This window comes from Carcharodon carcharias, chromosome 3 (assembly GCF_017639515.1).
Source record: "Carcharodon carcharias isolate sCarCar2 chromosome 3, sCarCar2.pri, whole genome shotgun sequence".
NCBI classification, from domain to species: Eukaryota; Metazoa; Chordata; class Chondrichthyes; order Lamniformes; family Lamnidae; genus Carcharodon; species Carcharodon carcharias.
The window spans coordinates 151,071,128-151,098,289 of NC_054469.1; the positions used below are offsets into that span (position 1 = coordinate 151,071,128).

The following is a 27,162-nucleotide window of genomic DNA, read 5'->3' on the forward strand; positions in this document are numbered from 1 at the left end:
TTGAGCAAATTGAAGGTTAACGCCAAGACTCTGATCCACAATCATACATTTGACAAACAGCTTGTGGTACATTACACTACACATAAACAACATAGTATATCACTGCACAATTCTCTCCTGGTGTCTTGTTTTACCTGCAAGCTCTAAGGGTATGGGTACACAGTGCCATGGGAGCCACCAGACCTCTGATACTCTATCCAGGTATCTATTTGTCATGTCAATGTAAGCAATGAATTCCAGGAGACTATCTGACCATAAAGAGCAGTTTAGCACTGCTTGGTTTATCCCCAAAGGCAAGCCTGCTTTACAAAAGTATTCACTAAATAATAGACAGATGCTGGAAATTTCATTCTCACTCCCACTCTCAAAAAGCCAGTATCTAGAGGCATTATCAACTGTGGCTATTTACATCATCAGATAACTCAGACTAGGAATTCAACTGGGAACCTTTCATAATAAACTAAATGGTTCCTTTACTCTTTTGTTCATCATATCAACCTGGTATAAAGAGTTAAGCAGTCAAATATTGCCAATTCATGCTTGACTGTATTGTCTCTCTCATAAAAAAGAAAACACATCATGGCCCCATTGGCGAAACATATTTATCTGACAAGGCAGATCCAAGCAAGAAACAAAGCAACAAATTTGTAAGCATCTCTTACAGGTCTAATTGTTGAATCAAGGCACCATATTTATTCAAAGTTTTGTGTTTCAGTAATTTGTTTTATTCTTTCATGGGATGAGGATGTTGCTGGCTAGGCCAGCATTTATTTCCCATCCTTAACTGGAGAAGATGGTGGTTGAACCACTTCAGTCCACATGGTGTAGCTACACCCACAGTGCTATTAGGGAGTTTCAGATTTTGACCCAACAACAGTGAAGGAACAACAATATAGTTCCAAGTTAGGATGGTGTGTGGCATGGAGAGGAACTTACAGGTGGAGGCATTCACATGAATCTGCTGCCCTTGTCCTTCTAGGTGGTAGAGGCAATGGATTTGGAAGGTGCTGTATAAGTAGACTTGGTGGGTTTCTGTATTGGATGCTTGTAGATGGTACACACTGCTGACATTGAGGTGGAAGGGGTGCTTTGTCCTGAATGGTGTCGAACTTATTGAGTGTTGTCGGAACTACACTCACCCGCATAAGTGGAAGGTATTCCATCACATTCCTGACTTGTGCCTTATAGATGGTGGATAGGCTTTGGGGAGTCAGGTGGTGAGTTACTCGTCGCAGGATTCCTAGTCACTGATATGTTCTTGCAGCCACAGTATTTAAATGGCTGGTCCAGTTCAGTTTCTGCTCAATGGTAACCTCCAAGGTGTTGATAGTGGGGGAATTCAGCGATGTTAATGCCATTGAATGTCAAGGAGAGATGATTGGATTCTCTCTTGTTAGAGATGGTCATTGTTTGGCACTTGTGTAGCACAAATGTTACTTGTCAATTATTAGCTCTAGCCTGACTATTGTCCAGGTTTTGCTGCATATGGGCACAAACTGCTTCAAAATCCAAGGAGCCGCGAATGGTGCTGAACGTTGTGCAATCATTAGTGAACATCCCCACTTCTGACCATATGATGGAGGAAAAGTCATTGATGAAGCAGCTGAAAATGGTTGGGCCTAGGGCACTACCCTGAGGAATTCCAGCAGTGGTGTCCTAGGACTGAGAAGATTGACTTCCAACAACCATAACCTTCTTCCTTTGTGCTAGGTTTGACTTCAACCAGTGGAGAATTTTCCCCCCAAATTCCATTGACTCCAGTTTTCCTTGGGCTCCTTGATACCACACACAATCAAATGCTGCCTTGATGTCAAGACTTTCAACTCATTTCAAGTTCAGCTCTTTTGTTCATGTTTGGACCAAGGCTGTAATGAGGTCAGGGGTGGAGTGGGCATGGCGGAACTCAAACTGAGCATTATGAGCAGGTTATTGTTGAGTAAGTGCCACTTGATAGCGCTGTTGACAACACCTTCCATCACTTTGCTGATGATTGCAAGTGGGGTAGTAATTGGCCAGGTTGCATTTATGCAGTAAAGGTAGAAAAACTTTTGCAAAGTTTTGATGGCACAGGTGTGGATCATTGAGCACAGGCTCATTCTGGTAGCACAGAGAAGCAGTGTTTTGCAACAGTGATTCACAAGCACTCTTTACTTGAAGCAATTCCACACTTACATTCCCGAAGACAGAACCTGAAAAACGGATTCCTATAGATGTAACCGAACTAATACACAGGTCCAAAAAAATGCCATTTATTCATGGTGTTGGGAGAATAACGACCTTTTAAAAATTCGGATGAAGAACCTCATATGGTTCCAATTCCATCCATCAGGAGGCAACTGTACAAAAGCAAAATGCAGCAGATGCCGGAAATCTGAAACATAAGCAAACAAAAACGCTGGAAATATTCAGTCGGTTGATGTTTCAGGTCAGTGATCTTTGATTAGAACTGGGTAAAGTTAGAGATGGGTGGAAGGCAGGAGAGATTAAATGACAAAATGGTTGACGGTGAAATGCCAAAGAAAGTGGTAATGGGACAAGATATGTTGAGGGGGGGTGTGAATGGCATGATGCTGAAAAGCCACCGCCCCATAAAAGAAAAAAAGAGAAAAACAAGAGAGTAATCCCAAAACCAGCAAATAAAAGCGAAACAAAATGATGGCAGAGGTCATGGTGGAAGAGCCTGGAAGATTGTAAAGTGCCTGAATGAAAGATGAGCTGTTGTTTCTCTAGATTGCATTGAGCTTCACTTAAACACTGCAGAGGGCTGAGGACACAGAGATTCAATTAGGAGCATAGTGGAGAATTAAAATAACAGGCAGCCTCAAAGTTTGAGGTCATGCTTGTGACCTGAACAAACTTTCACTCAATCTGCATTTGTTCTCCCCACTGTAGAGCAGATGGCATTGAGAGCCATGAACATAGTACACTGAATTGAAAGAAGTACATGCAAATCAGGTTTCATATGGAAGGAGTATTTGGGGCCTTGGATGCTGAGGAGGTTGAAGGGTAGGTGTTCCATCCCCTGCACTTGCGTGAGAAGGTGCCATGGGAAGGGGTGGGGGTTCAATTATGGAGTGGGCCAGGGTGTTGAAGAGGAAACATTCCTTTCAGAATGCTAAAAGGGGAAGGCAGGGTTGGTGGTGACAAATTCGCACAGGATGATCCACTGAATAGAGAGGTTGGTGGTGTGGAAATCAAGGACAAAGGGAACCCTATTGTGGTTCTGGGAGGAGATGAGAACAATAGTGCAGGAAATGGATCGCAGACAGTTGAGGGCCTAATCAACTGTAGTGGGTGAGAAATCCTCGGTCAAGGGAAAAGGAAGACTTATTAGAAGAGCTGGTTTGGAAGGCTGCACCATCAGAACAGAGACGACGAAGGAGGGAAACTGGAAGAATATAATGGAGTCTTACAGGAAACAGGGTGTAAAGTGCAGTCGAGGCACCTGTGGAAGTCAGGGAGCTTATAGTAAATATCTATTGATAGCCTATCCCCAGAAGCGGAGACAGAGAAGTCAAGGAAGGGAAGAGTCAGAGATGGGCCATATGAATGTGAGAAGGATGGAAATTGGAAATAAGGTTGATGAAGCAATCCACTTCATTCTCCCTCCACCTGGACATCTCCCTCTCGCCTCCTATCCACTCTAGATCTTTTCATTGAGAACTGCTGAGGTGATTTTGGCTGCCTCGGTTCCTCCGCTCCCCTCATTCACATTTATGCACAGTGAAGTCATGTCCGATTCATAATTTCAAGCATGACTGTGTTTATATGGAAGCTTCTGGAACCATCTTTTTTGTTTAAATGGACACTAACAAGGTGGCTAAGATAGCTGTAAAGGGTCAGGTGACCTTTGCAATGTCAACACAGACTACTTCAAGCTCTTGAAAATTCCTAATTGAATCACCCTAGTGAGAGCTTTTCCCTTCAATGTCAGACAGCATCCCTCTGTAGAATTCAGACCTGCCATTCTTTGAGGTTTTCTTCAAACGTAAGATCAATGGGCTTCCAGATTTCACACCTCCAAGCTTGCAAGTCAACAAAAAAGAGAACTACCGAAAACCAGTTAACCACAAGTGAATGTGAAGAGCCATCACCTATCTCCAGTGTTTAGCAATGCTTTCAGTTTTAAGCCATTCTGAGCGAAGTATAGCAGTTGATCATGTGACCAAAACTGGCCTCTGATAGCAAAATCCTTTATTATCTAAAGACCCGGGGAGAATTGGGCAGTCTGAAAAGAACACCTCTGCAGAATATCAGCAGCAGACCAAGGCAGTAACACTGAAGTCTTTTTAAATTTGGAGGCTGCTACATCTTAAAGGGCCTCCCAGCCTGATTCCTAAATACGAGTCCATCTGTGAAGAAATTTGATCTCCTGGTACAAAAATCACAAGTATCTAACTTTATGATCTGCTGAATATTCATCTTTTTGAGGGAACCCTGCAATAATCCTGATATTTGACCCAAGCTATCTGAATCCACCTAAACTACAACTCAAGGGTAAAAAGACTACTTTTTTTGACCGATGCGCAATGACTATGACCTTCCAAGATGAGTCAAACATTTGAACTAGTTAACTATACTTTTGTTCACAACTTGTAAAAGTGCACTATTTTCTGTAACTGCAATTTCTCATGTAGGTGTGCGGGGTGTGCTCGTGCTGAGTGAATAACATAGCATTTAGACTTTTGGGATGAACGTGTGAATAAATAATCCTCTTTATTTAAACATACAAACGCTTACTGCTGTTATTCAAATTGACTAGATATTCAAGGGTCTAAGAGACAATGCACACTTTCTTTTCCAAAACCACACTGATTACCGCAATGAGGGAAAGTGTACGAGGGTTTCATTTCTCTCCCAATCCTGTCTGTGACACTCACCCTAACCCATCTCCCCATGAACTTGCTGTACTCCATTCTCTTAGATCCAATCTTGCTGACAAAGAGTGCTGTTGTCCGGTGAACCAACCTCGACATAGCAGAAGCCGAATATCAACTCACCTACACAACCCCCACCTCCTGGGCCATGACCCCACCAGCGAACATCAAGCCATTGTATCCAGGTTGGTCACAGACTTTACCTTCACTAGAGACTTTTCCTCCCTGATTTCCAATCCGATGATATGCCAACCCTGTACCCTCCACCCACACCACACCACCCCACCACTTCTACCTCCTTCCCAAGATCCACAAACAGGACTGCCCTGGTAGACCTAACATTTCGACCTGTTCCTGTCCCATTCAACTGATTTCTTTCTTTCTTGCCTCTAGTTATTCTCCCCTTCTGCAGTCTCTTCCCATCTACATCCATGACTCTTCTGCTGCCCTCCATAACTTTAACTGTTTCCTGGCCCTAAACATCTCTTCACTATGGATGTCCAATTTCTCTACATTCCCACCCCCCACCAAGATGATCTAAAGGCTCTCCACTGTCATGTACAGAGGCCCAACCAGCCCCAAACACCACCACCCTTCTTTACCTGGCTGAACTTAATCTCACATTGTACAACTTCTCCTTCACTTACACTCATTTTCTCAAAATAAAAGGGCATTGCTATGGTAGCCTGCCTTTTGTGGGATATGTGGACCATCTTTGTTCCAGTCCTTCTCATTTCCCCTATTCCCCTCTTTTTGATTGATGACTGTGTTGGTGTCATTTCCTGCTCTCACCCCAAATTGGGAGGTTTCATTAACTTTGTTTCTAATTTCCACCATTCCCTCACCTTTATATGGTCTCTCACCGACTCTTCCCTTCCTCAACTTCTTTGTCTCTATTTCTGGGGATAGGCAAACAAATATTAACTACAATACCATTGACTCCCACATCTACCTCAACTACATTTCTTCACATCCTGCTTCCTGTTAAGGACTCCATCCTATACCCTTCTCTCAATTCTTCTGTCTCTGTCGCATCTGTTCTGATGATACAACCTTCCTTACCAGCACTTTTGATGTGTCTTCCTTTTTCCATAATTGAAGATCCCCTGCACTGTGCTTCACTGGGCCTTCGACTGCGTCTGCCCCATTTCCTGCACTTCTGCTCTCACCCCTTCCCCTTCATTCCAGAATCTTTTTAGCATTCCCCTTTACCTCACCATTCATGTAATCACAGGAAAAGCAGCACCTGTCCTTTTATCCTTTCCCCCCTGTCTGGCTAAGGCCCCAAAAACTCTTTCCAGATGAAGCAGTGACTTACATGCACTTTTCAATTTAGTATGAGAAAACCAAATTTCCAGTTGTCCAACTTTCTCCCACTCATACCTCTTTGCCCTGCAGTTTTCCAATGAAGCACCATGCAAGCTCAAGGAACAGCACTTCATCTTTCGAGTAAGCACTTTACAGCCTTCCAGATTTGACACTGAGTTGAACAATTGCACACCATAACATCTACCCTCATTGTTTCCTTTTCCTTTGCTGGCTTTGGTTTTACTCCCTTGTTTTTCTCTTTTTTGCTTTCAGACGGCACCTGGTTCATCATTCTGCCATTTACATCTTTTTGGAGACATATTTTTGAGGAGTAAATGAAGAAGAATAAGAAATGCCATACTGGATGCATAAATCAATTCTGATACACACTCAAGTCATTATGCTCAGTGCATTAAGGGAATAATCTCCTTTTCAAGAGTTTGGGGCAAAAAGAGAGTTATTAAATTATGATACACTGCCGCAGTAGTTTCCTTACCAGGTTGGCTTCTGGACAACGTATAACTGGTTTTTTTGCCCGTTTAATATGTGCACAATCTAAAATGGCAAACAATTTATTGACAAGTAGGCAACCCCCTTTTAGCTTTTATTTGGCATATTGCAGCATTAATGATTAAACACTTATTTTGGCAGTACAATGTTACTTTAATTATTAATCCAAACTAAAACCCTGTTTTTAAAAGTAAGTTTGCTCAATCTCTAGAAACAGTGTAAAAAGTTGGGCAAGTGTTCACTAGGCTATCCAAATGTTTTCTGATCCTGTTACAACCACAATTCTTCCCCAAACAGATGAGATGGGCAAACAAGCTTACTGATCAAACACCTCATGACATATTTAACTCTCAGCCTGAATGTTGCCAATCAAGGTCAAGGAGGACAGGATCTCATATACAAGCAAATCTTGAAACATCATCCCTATATACAGGATCATTCTGCACACTGATTACACCCTGCTCAACATTTCCACCACTGTTCTTCAGCCCAAGTCTAGGCGTTGTCAGATTGTCTAACATCAATGTGTGGATGTGTCAAAATTCGCCCCAATCAAATAATGAAATAAACCATTATTTTCAGCTCAGCCCATTGCCATCGTCACCACATCCCTCCCTAACCAGGTTAAACAATACAGTGTAAAAATGTTGCTTCCTGTTTAATACCACATTGAGCTTCAAACCTAGCATGTTCACCACCAAGACCTATCTTTTCACCTACTTCCAACACTGTTGCTTCCACCTGTACCTCTTTCCCCAATGTAACTACTGGCCACAATTTATCCAATGTCCTCCTTGCTACTTGCCATTATCCATAAACTCAAACCTTTTCTACATTTAGTTCCCCTCATTCTACCTGAGATTAAATCCAACACTTCCATCCTTAATGACATATACTGGCTTCCAGTTATGCAACAATTTAAAATCCTCGTGGCTTAAATCACTTCATTGATTTGCCCAATCCCATTTCAATAATCTCCACTAAGCATACATATGCCACACTACCCTGTCCCCACATCACATGTCACTCAGCCTTCTGATTCTGGCCAACTGGGTCTTTTGCCATCTCCTTATATTCCTACTCCAATATCAGGCATCTCTAGAGCATCCTTAATATTAATAAGAAGCATAATCAAATCCATCCCTTGTTCAACCATTGCAGGGGCATCATATTTCTTGGCCCTACTTTGAAACACATGGATGTGTTAAAGGATGGGTTCAATGTCTGCAAAATCGGGACAGTGGTTTAGATTTTTAATCTGAAAAAGAGGGGAAAAAAATCAACTGTAAAGTAAAAATATTTCATAATTTTTAATTTGGAACTTCAAGTTTTCCAGGAGAATGGGTTTCATGACCCACCACAAAATCCATTACTAATTTTGTACCTTCAAAACCTGGATTGTTCCATTCAGGTTTTCATGCCCTTTCTTCTCAATTTAATTTAAAATTACAGGTTTAACCAACATTCTAAGTTACAAAGCTCATGTAGCTACTCGTTTTCACATCAATGGCCTGATTATTAGCCTTCCTTCAGACGTTTTGAAACTTTTGCGAGTTTGACTTTGAATGTATGGGTTGTACAATATTACATTTATTTCACATATTTAATATTCTTAGAGCCTACAGGGTTTCTAAGTGTGAAGTAACAGTTTGCAAAATTATACTGTATTCCAGAACTAAAATTGCACTTTATTCTATGAATAGCTGTACAATCACAGAACAACGTGACAGTGACTCAACTTTACTGGCAAGATCTCTTCAAACCTGAAGTCATTTTGATCCCTTTCCAAAACAATTTGTGAGTTCTGAAATGTTTTAAAATATTGAGTTTAACCATTCTATAGCTTACCTTCAAAAAAAGGAAGGCTGATTACAAGAAGCATATCTTACCGAAAAACTTCCTATTACAGCAGCTCCATCAGCAGTTATACAAAGCAACACTTCCAAAAGATCAGAAAATACTTATGACGAAAGACACTTGGCCCATCTTAATTCATCCATCCAGAACAAACTTAAACTCCCCTGTTGCCTCCAAACTGTTCATAAATCCAGTTTAAGTGTCGTTCACTCTGTATGAAAAGTCTTCCAGTCCTACTGTTGTCTTTTACTATTTTAAACCCATGTCAAACTTGTCCAACACCTACAGTTAAATTTATAGTAATAATCCTGATTAATCTTTTGCATGCCATTTACTACCTTATACACACTGATAAGGTCACCTCTTCAATCTCTTATTTCCAGGCTGAAAAACCTGAATCTGTCTGATCTTCGTAATTTAGACTATATATTAGAGGTCTTCTATTGAATGCCTCCTTTGTTTCTCAACAACCAGGACAGAAGGCAGTACTGAACAATCGGTCTCAAAGTATTGTTGAATTTGATCGTGACTACAACTGACATGTACTGTTTTGTCCACGTAGTTAAACATTCTCTTGTCTTTGCTGAGTTCCGCTCTGCATGAGTTGGATATGAGCCCTCTGCAGCTTTTGGAAATTACGAGTTTCCCATAAATAAAATGTGCAAAAGTAATTTTGTATATTCAGTGATAAGACAATGATAGAAAAATTACTGTGGTCATTTAGCATATTGGATGCTTAGTTTTGGTTCAAATGGCACCACTTGTGTGGTTCCATTCCTACTTGTCCCATTTGAGCTAATGCATCACCATCAACAGTTTCTCCTGGCAGCAAAGTGATGGATAAGTTAGAATTTATTCCAATTGATCACAAAGACAACTAAAGCCATTGTTTTCAGCTCCCACCAAAAACTCTTCTCCCTTGGCACTTCTGTCAACTCCACACCACCACAACTACTTGCCTAGGCTAAACTAGACTTTGCAAAAACTTGGCATCCTATTTGATCTACAGTTGATTTTCAGATCCTATTATACTATTCATCACCAAACTACTTATTTCCTCCTCTACATACCTCTAGTGTCCCTAGACTTAATTTCTCCATGGTTCAACTTGGCCACCTTCCGATTTCTAGCCCCCACTTCTCCAACCTAAGTTGCACTAATTCCCAACCTCACTGATCTGCACTGACTTCCGAAAGGGAATTGTAACCTTCAATAACAGATGAGTTGGGGATGTGTGGGTAGTCAAAATTGATCTTTGGATTGTCATCACTATCTGGTTCCAAAGAACCTACGTAATTGTTTAACAGAGGCACATTTGGATGCCTGTGAGTAACCTATTCGCTGCAGTTGGGGCATTAATTACTGCTGCAGGGCAATCATTGCAGCAATTAATATCCTTGAGATGTTAATTAGACCTTTGTAAATTAAATTTCACTGAACTTTAAGTTCAACATCTCCAACTCTGGGTTTCCTTGAGGCTCATTAATCCCACCAGTGAATTGAAGATGAGTTTGAGCCACAGTTCTCCAGGGTGTTTAAAGTTGTGATTTCCCTTATGAATAAAAGCTCCATACTTACAGCAGGTGTCCTAGCACTCTCTGGCAAATTTGGAGGCTTCCAAACAAACGAATTTAGAATGGGAGGCGCATTGGATGTGTTTGACATCACGTCAGAAGAGGAAGAACACCACCATTCACAGTAGCAACAATACATTTTGGTGGAACGAGCAGGTGCACAGGTGGCAATATTCACATAGCAAGCTGTACAGACACACAGCTTCCTCCAGCTCTCAGAAGAGCAGTGCCTCTGCAGGTGGACATTGTCTCATCAAGTGGTCATAGATATCTGAAGCATCCAAGAAAACCTGCTACCTGCTGGACATAGTGGTCATATACCACCAGTGGCTGTGAAATTCACTACAGTCTTCAATATTTGTCTCTGGATCCTTCAAACGTGCTACTGGAGACATTATGGAGGGTTTTGCAGTCCAATCTACATAACTGCAGTAGGCAGATGACTACTTGATTGTTTGCCAAGTGTAACTTTCCTGTGATAAAAATAGCTAGAATGAGTGGGTACTCAGTTCACCTATCAGACTGGATTCCCACAGATACAGGGTATCATTAATTGCACACTTATGGTGATCTAAGCATCACCACAGCAGCCAGGAATTTTTAAAATCAACCACAAGAAATATTCTTCAATGTCCAGGTGTGTAACCAAAGGGAGAGGTCCATGCAGATGTGCATCAGATTTCCTGGAAGATGTCCTGATGCACTAATACTGTGGTAGTCCAACATTCCAGACCTTTTTGTTCCAAGAAGCAGACGCAAGGGCTGGCTCATAGGAGCCAGGGGATATTCCCTTCAAAAAGGTCTCTCAATACCAGTGAGAAACCAATGAGGCGCAAGATCACTACAATTAAAGCCACATGACCACCAAGCACATCATGGAGTAAATTATCAGAATGGTAAAGTTCCACAAGTGCCTATTTAGGCTTGGTGTATTCACCAGTGAGGATATCCAGACCAACAGTGGTACACGAAGTCCTGCACAACATTGGGCTATGGATAGGATTGTAGGTGGAGGAGGATGAAGACACTCATCAGGCATCTTCAGATGTGGATAACATTAAAAAAAAAGAGAAGGATTATGAAGATAAGACAACATCCACGCTACCCAGGTTGCCCTAATGGCTTGAAGGTTCAGCGTGGTGACTCACACAAAAAAAAAATCACAAATGAAATTTTCTGGTCTACCCCCACCACTAGCACCACCCCACTCCCCACCCACTAAACAAAGTCTTTCAATCCATTCAATGAGTGCCATCACGTATTGACATTCATCATGAAAACAAATGAAAGGGGGTGTTAACATTTGTGACACAATAAATAAGATGTGGAAGTGATGCTAGGTAATAACTTGAGTCCTAAGAAAACTTAGTATTTTGTCAAACAACATGGGCATACACTTAGTGATTACAATAGTTTTCTCTTACACTTCCTTCTGCTTCTACATGGTGAATCCTGTGTGGCTTTAACAGAGAGAGGCAGGCTGATCAGATCCCTAACTCTACTGCCCAAGGGTACCAAAGACAGCACAGGGAGCTGGCAATACAGAGATGGGTACTCACTTGTTTGGGGTGGTGGTAGCAACAGCTGAAAAAATGGAATGTTTTGAGTGGAGTTTCCATAGCCACTTTCATCAGCATCCCTCTCTTGATTCAGTGCCATATCACTACTATCACTCTGCTACAGACTAGCTTGTTGAAGATCAGTGACACCTTACAAGGCCATGGATAAATTATCTCATCCTATTTAAGGCAACACATATGTTGGCATCCAAAGTTTGGAGGGCTGTACAAGTGGCCTGCATGTGCTCACCTGAACGCCAATTTGAATCTTCACAAAGGTAGCCACTCTCTCCATGACAGACATTCTTGATTTCCTGTATCAATTCACTAGTGATAGAGATGAACTCCTCCATCCTCTCTGCTACTGCGGCATGTCTGTCGATACCTGGTTATGTTTCTGATGCACCTGGAGCATTCTCCTTCTCAACAAAAACAGCCTGGTTCAGCTTGTATCCAGTGAACAGAGCTTGGAGTGGTTTGCATCCCCCTGATGGAGACTCCCCACAGTGTCATGACAATATATTGTGTGCAATGTGGGATATTACTCGTTAGTTTCATCTGCTAGTGTAATACCTTAGATTATTTTTTTAAAAAGGAAACAGCTAGAACTGCAAAGACAATGTTTTAACACGGCTGCAGAAGTCACCTGACCTACAAACTGGCCAAGTTTCTAGAAGCCGCTGAATGTGGATTACCAAGGGACATGTCTAGGCAGTTCCCCTGGTGGACTTCACCTGTCATTGTCTGAACTCTCTGTAAAACATGAGGGCAATTGGCCACCAAACTTCCTGACTCCAGAAACTGCCAGGAACAAAGAAGGATTAACAAGACTCATTATGCAAGGAAGGTGCTAAGGACTACCTATCTGTTTCAATAGCATCTTGTCCCTGCCAACAGTGTCTGCTGATATTCACTTGTGAAACGTGATTCACCCGGTGAAAATGCAACTAACTGTCTAACTGAACCCACTGAAGTGCAAGTAATATGCTGATGCATAGCTTTGTCCTGTGATGGTGCACCCTCAGAGGATCGAAGTCCTCTGAGAAATCACCCCCATGCATGTCCAGCAACATCTGGTGTATGTATGAAGGCCCTGGAAGACAAAAGAAAGGGATATGAATTATTCTTGGCAAAATCACAATCTTGACACTCACCATACACTGTCTTCTCATTGTGCAATCATTGATGAAATAAAAAGTCAGCATGTGTAGCAGAAATAGTTGTAACTCTGTCACCAGCTAGAAGAGCTCCCTGCTTCTGAAAGGACAGATATGTCATTTATCCCCATGGCATCCTCATCTGCATCTGTGAGCTGAATTATTGCTAGTGGCCAACCGCTACTCCTCTCTCTCTCATTTTTTAGTTCATTCATGGGGCGTGGGCTTCGCTGACAGGGCCAGCATTTATTGCCTATCCCTAATTGCCCATGAAAAGGTGGTGGTGAGCTGTCTTCTTGAACCGCTGCAGTCCAAGTGGTGTAGGTGCACCCACGGTGCTGTTAGGAAGGAAGGTCAAGTATTTTGACCCAGTGACAATTATGAATGGCTATATATTTCCAAGTCAAGAGGTGAGTGATTTGGAGGAGAACTTCCAGGTGGTGGTGTTCCAATCGATCTGCTGCCCTTGACCTTCTAGATGGTAGTGGCTGTGGGTTTGGAAGATGCTGTCAAAAGACCCTTCGTGAATTCCTGGAGTGCATCTTGTAGATTGTACACACTGCTGCAACTGTGCATCAGTGGTGGAGGGAGTGAATGTTTGTGGATGGGTGCCAATCAAGGGGGCTGCTTTGTCCTGGATGGTGTCAAGCTTCTTGAGTGTTGTTGGAGCTGCGCTCATCCAGGCAAGTGGAGAGTATTCCATCACACTCCTGACTTGTGCCTTATAGATAGTGGACAGGCTTTGGGGAGTCAGGAGGTGAGTTATTCACCGCAGGATTCCTAGTCTCCAACCTGCTCTGGTAGCCAGAGTGTTTACATGGCTAGTCCAGTTCAGTTTCTGGTCAATGGTAACCCCCTAGGATGTTGATAGTGGGTAAGAATGATGCTGATGCTATTGAACATCAAGGAGCGATGGTTAGATTCTCTCTTGTTGGAGATGGTCATTGTCTGACACTTGTGTGACCTGAATGTTACTTGCCACTTGTCAGCCCAAGCCTGGATATTGTCCAGGTCTTGCTGCATTTGGATACGGACTGCTTCAATAACTGAGGAGTTGCAAATGGTGCTAAATATGGTGCAATCATCAAACATCTCCACTTCTGACCTCATGATGGAATATTGATGAAGCAGCTGAAGGTGGTTGGGCCGAGGAACTCCTTCAGTGATGTCCTGGAACCGAAATGATTGACTTCCAAGAACCACAACCATCTTCCTTTGTGCTCAGTATGACTCCAACCAGCGGAGACTTATCCCCTGATTCCCATTGGCATCAGATTTCCTAGGGCTCCTTGATGCCACACTTGGTCAGATGCTGCCTTGATGACAAGGGCAATTACTCTCACCTCACCTTTGGAGTTCAGCTCTTCTGTCTATGTTTGAATTAAGACTGTAATGAGGTCAGGAGCTGAGGAGCTGAGTGACCTTAATAGAACCTGAGCTGAGCATCAGTGAGCAGTATATTGCTAAGTAAGTGCTGCTTGATTTCACTGTTGATGACTCCTTCCACCACTTTACTGATGATCAAGAGTAGAGTGATGCAGCGGTAATTGACTGGGTTGGATTTGCCCTACTTTTTAACGTACAGGACATAGCTGGGAAATTTTCCACATTGTAAGGTAGGTGCCAGTATTGAATCTCTACTGGAACAGCTTTGCCTAGGGGCATAGCAAGAACTGGAGCACGTCTTCAGTACTATTGCCAGAATATTATCAGGGCTCATAGCCTTTGCAGTATCTCGTACCTTCAGCCATTTCCTGAAATCACATGGAGTGAATCAAATTGGCTGAAGACTGGCATCTGTGATGCTGGGGTGCTCCAGAGGAGGCCAAGATGGATCATCCACTTGGCACTTCTGGCTGAAGACTGTAGCAAAAGCTTCAGCCTTATTTTTTGTACTGATTTGCTGTGCTCTCCCATAATTGAGGGTGGTAATTTTGTGGAGCCTCCTTTTCCAGTTCATTGTTTAATTGTCCACCACTATTCATGGCTGGATGTGGCAGGACTGCATAAACTTAGATCTGATTGTGGAATCGCTTAGCTCTGTATATCACTTGCGGCTTACGCTCTTTGTCACGCAAGTAGTCCTGTGTTGTAGCTTCACCAGGTTGACATCTCATTTTTAGGTATGCCTGGTGCTACTCCTGGTGTGCCTTCCTGCACTCTTCTTTGAATCAGCGTTGTTCCGCTGGCCTAGTGGTAATGGTAAAGTGAGGGAATATGCCAGGCCATGAGGTTACAGATTGCGGTTGAGTACAATTCTGCTGCTGCTGATGATCCTCAGCACCTCCTCCCTCCCAGAAACATGATAGGGTCCCCCTTGTCCTCACTTATCACCCCACCAGCCTCCGCATTCAAAGGATCATCCTCCGCCATTTCCGCCAACTCCAGCATGATGCCACCACCAAACACATCTTCCCTTCACCCCCCTTATCGGCATTCCGTAGGGATCGCTCCCTCCGGGACACCCTGGTCCACTCCTCCATCACCCCCTACTCCTCAACCACCTCCTATGGCACAACCCCATGCCCACGCGAAAGATGCAACACCTGCCCCTTCACTTCCTCTCTCCTCACCGTCCAAGGACCCAAACACTCCTTTCAAGTGAAGCAGCATTTCACTTGCATTTCCCCCAACTTAGTCTACTGCATTCGTTGCTCCCAATGTGGTCTCCTCTACATTGGAGAGACCAAATGCAAACTGGGCGACCGCTTTGCAGAACACCTGCGGTCTGTCCGCAAGAATGACCCAAACCTCCCTGTCGCTTGCCATTTTAACACTCCACCCTGCTCTCTTGCCCACATGTCTGTCCTTGGCTTGCTGCATTGTTCCAGTGAAGCCCAACGCAAAGTGGAGGAACAAGACCTCATCTTCCGACTAGGGACTTTACAGCCTTCCGGACTGAATATTGAATTCAACAACTTTAGGTCGTGAGCTCCCTCCCCCATCCCCACCCCCTTTCTGTTTCCCCCTTCCTTTTTTTTCCCAATAAGTTATAAAGATTTTCCTTTTCCCACCTATTTCCATTATTAAAAAAAACCCCACTAGAGCTATACCTTGAGTGCCCTACCATCCATTCTTAATTAGCACATTCGTTTAGATAATATCACCAACTTTAACTTTAACACCTATGTGTTCTATTGTACTATTGTCGTTGACATCTTTTGATGATCTGCTTCTATCACTGCTTGTTTGTCCCTACAACCACCCCCCCCACCCCCTCCACCTCTCTGTCTCTCTATCTCTCCGCCTCCCACACACACACCTTAAACCAGCTTATATTTCAGCTCTTTCTTGGACTCAAATTCAAGTTCTGTCGAAGGGTCATGAGGACTCGAAACGTCAACTCTTTTCTTCTCCGCCGATGCTGCCAGACCTGCTGAGTTTTTCCAGGTAATTCTGTTTTTGTTTTGGATTTCCAGCATCCGCAGTTTTTTTGTTTTTACCTCATGGTTGCCCAGTCGAGTTGCTAGATCTGTTCAAAATCTATCCCATTTAGCACGGTAGAGGGTATCCTCAATGTGAAGACGGGACTTCATCTCAACACGGACTGTGCGGTGCTCACTCCTACTGACACTGTCATGGACAGATGCATCTGTGGTAGGCAGGTTGGTGAGGATGATTTCAAGTATGTTTTTCCCTTTATTCCCTCACCACCTGCTGCAGACGCAGTCTAGCAGCTCTGTCCTTTAAGACTCCGTCAGCACGGTCTGTGGTGCCACAGAGGCACTCTTGGTGCTGGATAATGAAGTCCCCCACCCAGAGTACATTTTGCACCCTTGCCATCCTCAGTGATTCCTCCAAGTGGCACTCAACATGGAGGAGCACTGATTCATCAGCTGAGAAGGGAGCCGTACACGGTAATCAGCAGGCGGTTTCCTTGCCCATGTTTAACCTGATGCCATGAGGCTTCATGTGGTCCAGAGTCAATGTTGAGGTCTCCAGGGACAACTCGCTCCTGGCTATATACTCCTGTGCCTCCACCTCTGCTAGGTCTGCCCTGCCAGTGGTGACAGGACATACCCAGGGATGGTTATGGTGGTGGCTGGGTATGTAAGGTACCTGTAAGCAATGATTCTGCGAGCATGACTTTTGTCAGGCTGTTGCTTGAATAGTCTGTGAGACAGCTCTCCCAATTTTGGCACAGGCCCTCAAATGTTAGTAAGGAGGACTTTGCAAGATTGACAGGGCTGAGTTTCCCATTGTCGTTTCCAGTGCCTAGGTCAATGCAGAGTGGTCTATCTGGTTTCATCCCTAATCCAATTTTCTGTAGTGATTTGATACAATCAAATGACTTGCTGGATCATTTCAGGGGGCATTTAAGAGTGAACAACATTTCTGTGGATCTGGAGTCACATCTAGGCCACACCAGGTAAGGATGGTCAATTTCTTTCCCTCGTGAACCAGATGAGCTTTTACGAAAACAGTTTCATGGTCATCATTAGACTTTTAATTCTAGATTTTTATTGATTGAATTAAAATGCTACCATCTGCTGTGGTGTGATGTGAACCCAGAGTCTCTGGATTACTAATCCACTGCCTTCCCTGTGCCTTCTTCTCCTACAAGGGGCAAAATAAATATGATCTTTGAGTAACTGAAGGTCAGCTATTCACCCAATGGAGTGCATAGCAAACGAAGGCTGGGTGCAGCTGAAATTTGAGTGAGCATGAAGAGTGATGTGATAGTGTACGTTTGACAAGTCAGTGACATTAGGTGGGGTGGAGAGTTGGGCACTGCTGGAAGTGAGTCAGTAGATGTACTCACTTTTCCTGACCTGGTTAGATAATGTCATTAAATCACTTCCTGTACTACATCCAAGTCTGGGGCAAAATGTTCCTGTTGCTCACCTCCTCAGCTTCCTCCAACCATGCCTTCTTAAAGAACTGCAGGTTTCTTCCTCCCATTGCAGGGGCAAAGTATGTCTTGCCAGTTCCCAACAGTAATTTCACAGATTCATTACGAAAGCTGTCCCTGTTGCTCCCTGTGCATCCACCCCAAAAAGCACCTCCTGGCTCCTCCAGCTTCTATTTCTGCCCTGCTCCTTTAAATACAGTTGAGACTGTGTCATGTAGGTGCTCAGCACACCCAACATGCAGCTTGGAGATGTGAAACACAGAAGTCAAAATTTATTACCTCAAAAATCAAGCCGATGCACTGACTTAACTTCACTGTTTTGTGCACCCAATTCCACTCTGTGCTCAGATGTTGCCTTCACATTAACACCAGGACCCTTGACTCACGAAAATCTTAAGTTTGATTAATCAACAAATCCCTCAAATGGTTTCAGCCCCCACACCTCCATGATGTTCTAAAGCTTAACCTTCCCTATAGCTTTCCTTGCACTCCAACTTCTGTACATTTTCCTCCCTCCACTCCATTACTAGCAGGGCCTTTAGCTGACTCATACTTGTTCAAAGAAACCCTCTAGGAATACAAATTATGTAATTCATATTAAGTTAGACACTTAACTCAGTTAAGAGAGTCCATGGATATTTATTTCTCCTTTAAGCCAAAAAATATTGATGCTAATTGCAATGTCCTGCTGCTCTCCCACTGAAATAACCTGACTCAGCACAGATCAGCGTCAAACTTGGGCTTCTATTTATAAAATCAGTTTAACACTGGATAGTGTATGAGGCATCTTGAAGAATAACCCAAGGTATTCTAAAATAATATTTTACTGCAATACTTATTCTACAAAAAATATCTAATTGTTAAATCAAACTTGTTAAATTGACTCCTGATAGTTGTAGAAGCCGTAGTTCAATCTAACTAGAAATGGTCAAATGTAGTAGATATTTCAAAATGTATTTACAGCACTGATGTAATGTGCTTGCAATCTCATTGACTGAAATAATTCATTCCCCAGGTCTTGTGTTATTAAGACTGTTCCTTTTATGTAAAACTGATAGCACATTCTGTTCAAAAAACAATAAATATACAACACTTGTGTATATGCAGGAGCTGTATTTGATTCAAACAGCAATCACCCACAGTGATCCTACATTTCTCTGCAAATTATAAAACCATAAAATAATCTCAGATTATTTCCAATATTTTGAGAAACAGGATCTTAGCATAGAATTATAGAGTGGTTACAGCAGTTCACCTAGTCCCACTCCCCCAACTTTTCCCTGTTGCCCTGAAAATTTCTCTTTAAATCATTATCCAATTCCCTTTTGCAAGCCTGGATTGAATCTGCCTCTACCACACTTTCAGGCACTGCATTTCAGATCATAACCACTCACTGCACAAAGATGTTTCTTCTCATGTTGTTGTTGCTTCTTTTGCCACTCACCTTAAATCAGTGTTTTTTGGTTCTCAACCCTTCTGCCAAGGGAACAGTTTCTCCCTATTTTCTCTGTCTAGATCTCTCATGATTTGCCTCTTAATCTTCTCTTCTCCAAGGAGAACAGCTCCAGCTACTCCAATCCATCCACGTAACTGAAGTTCCTCACCCCTGAGATAATGCTGGTAAAGCTTCCCTGCTTCCCTCTCCAATGCCCTTGCATCCTTCATAAAGTGTGGTGCCCAGAACGAAACACAATATGCTAGTTGAGGCCAAACCAGTGTTTTATAAGATTTATCATAATTTCCTTATAACATGCAATTATGACATGATAACTTCTACACACATCCAACTGAAACACGGTTGACTTCATCAAAAGTTTTTAAAATGTCAAATGTTTCTATTTTGTGATCATAGTAACAACACAAATGTACAGCTGATTGAAACTTCAGTACCAAAAGGTAAAACCTGCACCGTTCTTTCACAGCCTAGTATAAATCAGACTTTTAGTGTAAAGAATTAAATGGAAAGCCCTTTAACATGCAAAGCCCAACCTCCCCCACCCCCACACAAGCGTATTCAATGTGATGGATCACACCCGTCCATTGATATATGGAGATGGGTTTTCATTGGGAGTACACAAAATTTTGCAAAAAACGAAATGTCATACACCAAGGTGTGATATTTTACAATACTACATGTATCAATGATACTTATTTTGTTCATGTTCACGCCACAGATTTTCAAACAGGGGTCTTCACGGCATTTGTGCAGGTCTCCATGATCAGATTCAGAAACTGTAATTTTTGGAATATTTCTGCTGCCGAGGAAATTACTGATAGAACCACTTATCCTTTGGGTAGTCTTTCTGGAGTTAAGAAAGGAACCCCCCGCAGGAATTTGTTAATGGATACAGCAAGTCTCCCAACAAAGCGAAGTTTGAGAATCATCAGTTTACATTAAAGTGATTGAAAAGCCTGAAGTAATCTCCTGCTTTCATTGCAACACTTCAGCTCAGTGAAATGCAAAGCTCAATTTCCTCAATGCCCCCTAGAATTACAGGATTGCATGATTATAACATCATTTATTCAGTTGATACAGGATAACTTAATCACACATCTTACCCAGGTGGTTGTATAATGTAACGGGTTGGATTTAAAGCATCTCGCAAATTTCATAAATAATACATAGAATTTCCATTACCAACCCCCTCTCTTTGTTGTGGTGCGATGCTGTCAATTTTGTAGCTGATCAAATTATCAGACCCAGAGTAGCAGTTCACAAGAGAAAATGAAAAATAATGGAGAGAGGTGGGGGGAGGTGGGTGAGGAGGCGGCGAAAGAGAGTGAAGATCAAATGCGGACAAGAAATCGATAATGTTCAAACTATGGGACATATTGTGAAGAAATCAAATATTTAAAGATAGAAATGCAAAGAAAAGAGTGGAAATGGGACCAGGAAGAGGGAAACCAGGTAGGCTAGAAAACAGGACAGGGAGGTCCCTACTAACAAAAAGTCAGAGAGAAGGGCATGTTGTCGCCGGGAGAAGGAGGGGTGCAGAGGCTGTTGCCGGGGGCGACCGCACAGGAACGTGTGAAAAATGGGGCACCTGTGGGTTCAGCAGATGGGCAATAAGCAAGGTCAGGCTGCGAATCAGCGGGCAATGAGGGACATGTCTTGCCGTTCGCTTCCGATAATTTTTTCCCCTTTCCCCAGCCTGTGACAGGATCCATCCGCCCCTCCCCGAACTCGGGATACAGAAAAGCAATTTAAGACGATAGCTAAACCCTTCGCAACCCGACTACCACCAGCTGAAATAGAGGGTGTTTTTTTTTGGGAGGCAAAAGAAAAATCTGGCTGTGCATGGCGACAATCTCCCCTTCCCCCTTGGGTTTGATTTTGGACAGAGGAGGTGCCGCCAGCCTAGCCCAGTGCCCAGCTCCCTCCGACGGGGAAGCAGCCACCGCCCAGCCTGCAAAACAATCTCGCTGCCTCCCCCGAGCCGGGGATGGGAAGAGGTTTCATGACTCACTGAGAGCTGACACTTACCTGAGGGGCTGTCGATCTCCACAGACCGAGGTAGCGGCTGGCTCCTGGTCATGTGACCGCAGTATAGGGCGGAGGAGATAACACGTACAGAGCGAAATAAATAGTTCTCTAACGTAAAGGTGCTCCGTTAAGTGTGACGGTGTCCACTGCCATTCACACGTAAAGTATTAATGTTTCCACTTGGCGTTCAAGGGGCGGGGCTGCCGAGGCCGGGGGTTTTTGCTGGTGTCTCGCGGGCAGCAACTTGTTCGCGCGCCGCAGCGCCGTCTGCCGAATGAGCATCACTTCGGAAACCTCAAACTCAGGCGAGTTGAGAATATTTTCCACTCGCCTTCGCTTTGCCGGCTACTGTTCGTCATTCGGTGGTGGTACTAGTTGCGATTTCAACCTGCAAAGTTACCATCGAAAAGGAGCGGGGACCATCAAAAGTGAAACTATTCAGCTGGAGGAGCCTTCATTTCAGTGAGTTGAAGAGGGACCTCGCTCAGAAGGGCTGGAACCAAAGATTGGCTGAGAAATGAAAGCCTTTCAAAGAAGGAATAATTCAGGTATAGACTAGGTGCATTTCTGCAAGGGTTTCTGTTCGGACGCGCCTTCTTGTTAGCCGGTTTATAGAGGGGATCCTAGTGAGGACTTGTATGTGAGTGTCCGCTGGCATATTGGGGATCTAGGCGCTGAGCAGTGTTTCAAGGAGCAGTTCTATCAGCCAGGCTTTTAATCCATTTCACAGATTCCCAGGCCGAGATGAATCAGTGGTTCACATTTATATCGGGAGTGGGATGTTGCCGCCCCTGTTGTATATTTTTTGAAAGGGTTGTCCTTCATCTTCTGGCTCTACTTCAGTTTCATGCTCCTGATCTTTGACCACACGAAGCAGAGAAGGGGGTGGGAGAGAGAGGAAAGGGGACGAGAGGGGGTGGTAGCGAAGGGTGGAGAGGGGGGAGCGAGCTTCTCTGGGGGAAAAAGGTGGTGGTTACCCACTGGTCTAGGTTGAACATTATGGCTGTGCCTGCTTCTCTTCAGCAGCCTCATTCACGCTTGGAGGCACTGGAGAAGGAGTACATTTGAAGCCACCCGCAACCAGTAGGCACCATAGGGACTGGAGTGTTTTATGCATATGGGGAATAAAAATCTGGAACTAAGAGTCTAATGATGACCATGAAACCATTGTTGATTGTGTCTGGTTCACTCATGTCCTTTCAGGAAGGAAGTCTGGACTACATGTGACGCCAGACCCACAGCAATGTGGTTGACTCTTAAATGCCCTGACAAGCCACTCACTTGCTACAAAGTCTCAAAAAAGAAACAATGAAACCAGACGGACCACCCGGCATTGACCCAGGCACTGGAAATGACAACGTCGACAACAACAATATCGACCTTGTAAAGTCCTTCTTATGAACATCTGGGTACTAGTGCCAAAATTGGGAGAGCTGTGTCACAGACTAGTCAAGCAACAGCCTGACATAGTCATCCTCGTGGAATCATATCTTACAGATTATATCCCAGTCTTCAACCAATTCGATTCACTCCACGTGATATCAAGAAATGGCTGAAGCCACTGGGTACTGCAAAAGCGATGGGCCCTGACAATATTCTGGTAATAGTATTGTAGGCTTGTCCTCCAGAAGTTGCCATGCCTCTAGCCAAGCTGTTCCAGTACATCTACTTGGCTGTGTGGAAAATTGCCCAGGTAAGTTCTTTACACAAAAAGTAGGACAACTCCAACCTGGCCAATTAACACCCCATCAGTCTACTCTCCGTCATCAATGGAAGGGTCATCAACAGTGCTATCAACCCAAACTTGCTTAGCAATAACCTGCTCACTGGGGCCCAGTTTCAGTTCGGCCAGAGCCACTCGGCTCCTGACCTCATTGCAGCCTTGGTTCAAACATGGACAAAAGAGCTGAACTCCTGAGATGAGGTGGAAGTGACTGCCCTTGACATCAAGGCCACATTTGACAGAGTGTGGCATGAAGGAGCCCTAGCAAAACTGGAGTCAATGGGAATCAGAGGGAAATCGCTCACAGGTTGGAGTCACACCTAGCACAAAGTAAGATTGTGGTTGTTGGAGGTCAGTCATCTCAGCTCCAGGACATCACTGCAGAGTTCCTCAGGGTAGTGTCCTCGGCCCGACCATCTTCAGCTACTTCATCATTGACTTTCCTTCAATCATAAAGGTCAGAAGTGGGGATGTACGCTGATGATTGCACAATGTTCAGCACCATTCGTGACTCCTCAGATACTGAAGCATTCCATGGCCAAATGCAGGAAGACCTAGACAATATCCAGGCTTGGGCTGACAAGTGGCAAGTAACATTTGCGCCACACAAGTGTCAGGCAATAATTATCTCCAACAAGAGAGAATCTAACCATTGCCGCTCGACGTTCAACAGCATTACCATCACTGAATCCCCCACCATCAATATCCTGGGGGTTACCATTGACTTGAAACTGAACAGGACTAGCCATATAACTACAGTGGCTACAAGAGCAGGTCAGAGGCTAGAAATCCTGTGATGAATAACTCCCCACCTGACTCCCCAAAGCTTGTCCACCATCTACAAAGCCCAAGTCAGGAGTGTGATGGGACACTCTCCAATTGCCTGGATGAGCGCAGCTCCCACAGCACTCAAGAAGCTTGACACCGTCCAGCACAAAGCAACCCACTTGATTGGCACCACATCCACAAACATTCACTCCCTACACCACTGATGAACAGTGGCAGCAGTGTGTACCATCTACAAGATGCACTGGAGGAAATCCCCAAGGCTTCTTAGACAGCACCTTCCAAACCCACGACCACTACCATCTAGAAGAACAAGGGCAGCAGATAGATGGGAACACCCCCTGGATGTTGCCCTCCAAGTCTCTCTCCATACTGACTTGGAAATATATTGCTGTTCCTTCACTGTTGCTGAGTCAAAATCCTGGAACTCCCTAACAGCACTGTGGATGTACCTACATCACATGGACTGCAGCAGTTCAAGAAGGCAGCTCACCACCACCTTTCCAAGGGCATCTAGCGATAGGCAATAAATGCTGGCCCAGCCAGCTACACCCACATTCTGTGAATGAATAAAAAAAAATCCCTGGTTTAAGGTAGCTTTCTTCAATTAATCAATTAGAATATACAATGTTTGAGTTATTGGCAGTTGGATAGGACAGTCACATGAAATGCAAACAACTTTGTATGTTTTAAGTATATGCTTTCTCTGCAGAACTGAACAAGCAACTGAGAAGCTAAGAGAGGTCCTTCCTGCTCTTCGCTCCACACAACTTGCAAGCTGTGGTCCCTGCCTGCTATTTTTGATTCTCTTTCCATGTGCAGCAGACAGAGCTTGTAAAGAAAGAACTCAACTCCATAGTGTCCAGCTGAATCTTTATATTCTTTTGCGTATACCAAAGAAATTAACTTGCTAATTTGTTAATTAGGTAAACAGTCCCTTAAGAGGGGCATGTAACAAAAATTAAAACTTTAAAAAGAAACATATTTAAAATAATATTCCATGGGAGGTGATGCACTCCAGCACCTACAATGCCCATGGTCATGGAAGGCCTCAAGCGTACCGGTGGACATCGCGTGCTCCCTCTCCAAGGCCACCCAGGCATGGACATACAGAAGAGAGGCAGAAAGTCAGGCTGAATGCTAACTCTCCTTATACTCTTTTAAGCAAAACAAAAATCAATAAATTAAAATAAAAATCAGAGGGGGTGACAGCCCTTGTTGGCGCACTGTAACTAAAACAAAAACATGAAAGGAAACTCATAAAATCAAATCAAAATGTCATCACTGGGGTTGATGATGTATCCAGCTCCCGTGGTGCCCAGTGTGGACACTGCGTACTCCCTCTCCAAGGCAACCCAGCAATGAACATAGCTGCGGTCTGACTATCTCTGTCTCTCTATATATATATATGTATATATAAATATATATATATGTGATCTCAGTCCTTAAATCAAACATTTAACAACATAATCAACAAACCATGAACACTTGCTAGACCATTTCAGAGAGGACTTAAAAGTCAACCACATGGCTGTGGGCCTGGAGTCACATATAGGTCAGACCAGGTACATCCTGCCCTGCCTTCCTGTATGTGTCAGAGACATCGCCAACGTACAGTAGACACCTTAAATTCCTGGAGAAATTATCACCAGCGATGTCTCCGCAAAATCCTGCAAATTCAATGGCAGGATAGGTGATCCAATATCATGTCCTCTCTCAGGTCAACATCCCCAGTATCGAGACACTGGTTATTGTTAATCAGCTACGTTGGGCAGGCCACATCGTCTGCATGTCTGACACAAGACTTCCAAAATAAGCTCTCTAATCCGAACTTCGTCACATCAAGGGGTTATCAGAAGGGCAGAGGAAACATTTCAGGGACATCGTCAAAGTCTGCCTGAAAAAAAGCAACATCCCCACCGATTTGTGGGAATCTCTTGCTCAAGACCACCCAAACAAAGTGCCAACTATTTTGAACATCTCCGATAGACCCAGGTGGAGGCCAAGTGCAAACAGCGGAAGGAGCGTACCAAACTCCAAGCATCTCACCCATCCACCTCATCAAACACTACCTGTCAAACCTGTGGCAGAGTGTGCGGATCCAGCATTGGACTTTTTGTCACTTCAGGACCCACAACCCTGGTGTGGACAAAAGTCATCCTCGGTCCCGAGGGACTACCTAAGAAGAAGAGACCATCTAAGGATGGCAGATTTCCTTCCCTAAAGGACATTAATGAACCAGGTGGGTTTTTAATGACAAACGATGAAAGTTATCATGGTCACCATTATTGAGACCAGCTTTACATTCTATATTAGTATTCCTAACTCACATCAAATGCCATTCACCTATTATCTCTATGCTTGCTGATCTATACTGGCTGCTGGTTAAACAATGCTTCGATTTTAAAATTTTCATGCTTGTTTTTAAATGGCCTAATGTTACACAGATTCAAGCCAGTTGGTGAAGCCAAAACTAAGACAGCAAGTTTTTCCTTGCAGAAAGAGAGAGAGAGAGTTTATTGACTTAGTACAGAATCAATCATTTTCCACCTGCTCCCCCACTCCCCCTACCCCTCCTCCCCCCTCCCACTCCCCCCCTCCTCCCCTCCCCCTCCTCCCCTCCCCCTCCCCCTCCCCTCCCCTTCTCGCCCTCCCCCTCCCTCCCTCTCCCTCCCCCCCTCCCCCTCCCCTCCTCCCTCCGTTCCCCCCCCCCCCCCCTCCTCCAGAGCACTGGAATTCCCTCCCTTCTTGGCAACTAAAGTAGGTCTGTTTTGATTGTCATTTTAATTCCAATTGAGTTTCTGTTAAAGAACAAATTTTGTAGGATTTCCACTCAGATCTGACAGGTTCAATAAATTCCATGCAGCTTTTCAGATATGCTAAGGAATAGAGGATATAAAAAAGTTAGATATATTTCAGACTCAGATAAATTAGAGCAACATTTGTCCAGGGACAAAGAATTAAAAGTGTATTGAATTGCTTGTGGAAATTAATACAGATGCAATTCATTTCATGTATTTATTAAAACACAATCATCCTTGAATGTTGGTGATTCTGTAATTCTTGGAACGTTCTTTGAATCATTACAATGATTTTCTCATGTGTGAAATTGCTTACTATGAAAAATTTGAGACTATATACCCAAACTGGAACTGTTGTTCAGGGTTAAGGCTATAATGACTTGGAGCAGAGCTTTACATACTTGTAAATCAACACCTGTTCTGTTCACTTTGCACTGAAATTTCAAATGAAGTCTTTGAAAAGGTGTTAATATTTTTGCTACTAATGCTGCACGGAGCAAACCTCTCCCTTTAATGTGCTTAGGAAAGCTTTTAGCTGATTATCTGCAAAAACAAAGCTAGCTTCCTATTCCTAATCTGCTATTGATAGAATTTGACTATTTTACTAAATACCTAAATAAGTAACATTTTAGTGAGAGTAAGCGGTTGTAGTGTCAAATACCCAGTTTTGTTTG

The 27,162-nt window shown here is 43.6% G+C and overlaps 1 protein-coding gene across 1 annotated transcript in view; it reads right to left on the reverse strand.

Annotated features, from left to right (window-relative positions):
- The window catches only part of LOC121275683 (secernin-1-like), a 155,140-nt gene extending 133,787 nt beyond the window's left edge, over positions 1–21,353 (reverse strand). The window contains exon 1 of the mRNA XM_041183226.1: positions 21,179–21,353. The gene's annotated coding sequence lies outside the window, so the exon portion shown is untranslated. The remainder of the gene's footprint in view (positions 1–21,178) is intronic.
- Between the last annotated feature and the right edge of the window lie 5,809 nt (positions 21,354–27,162).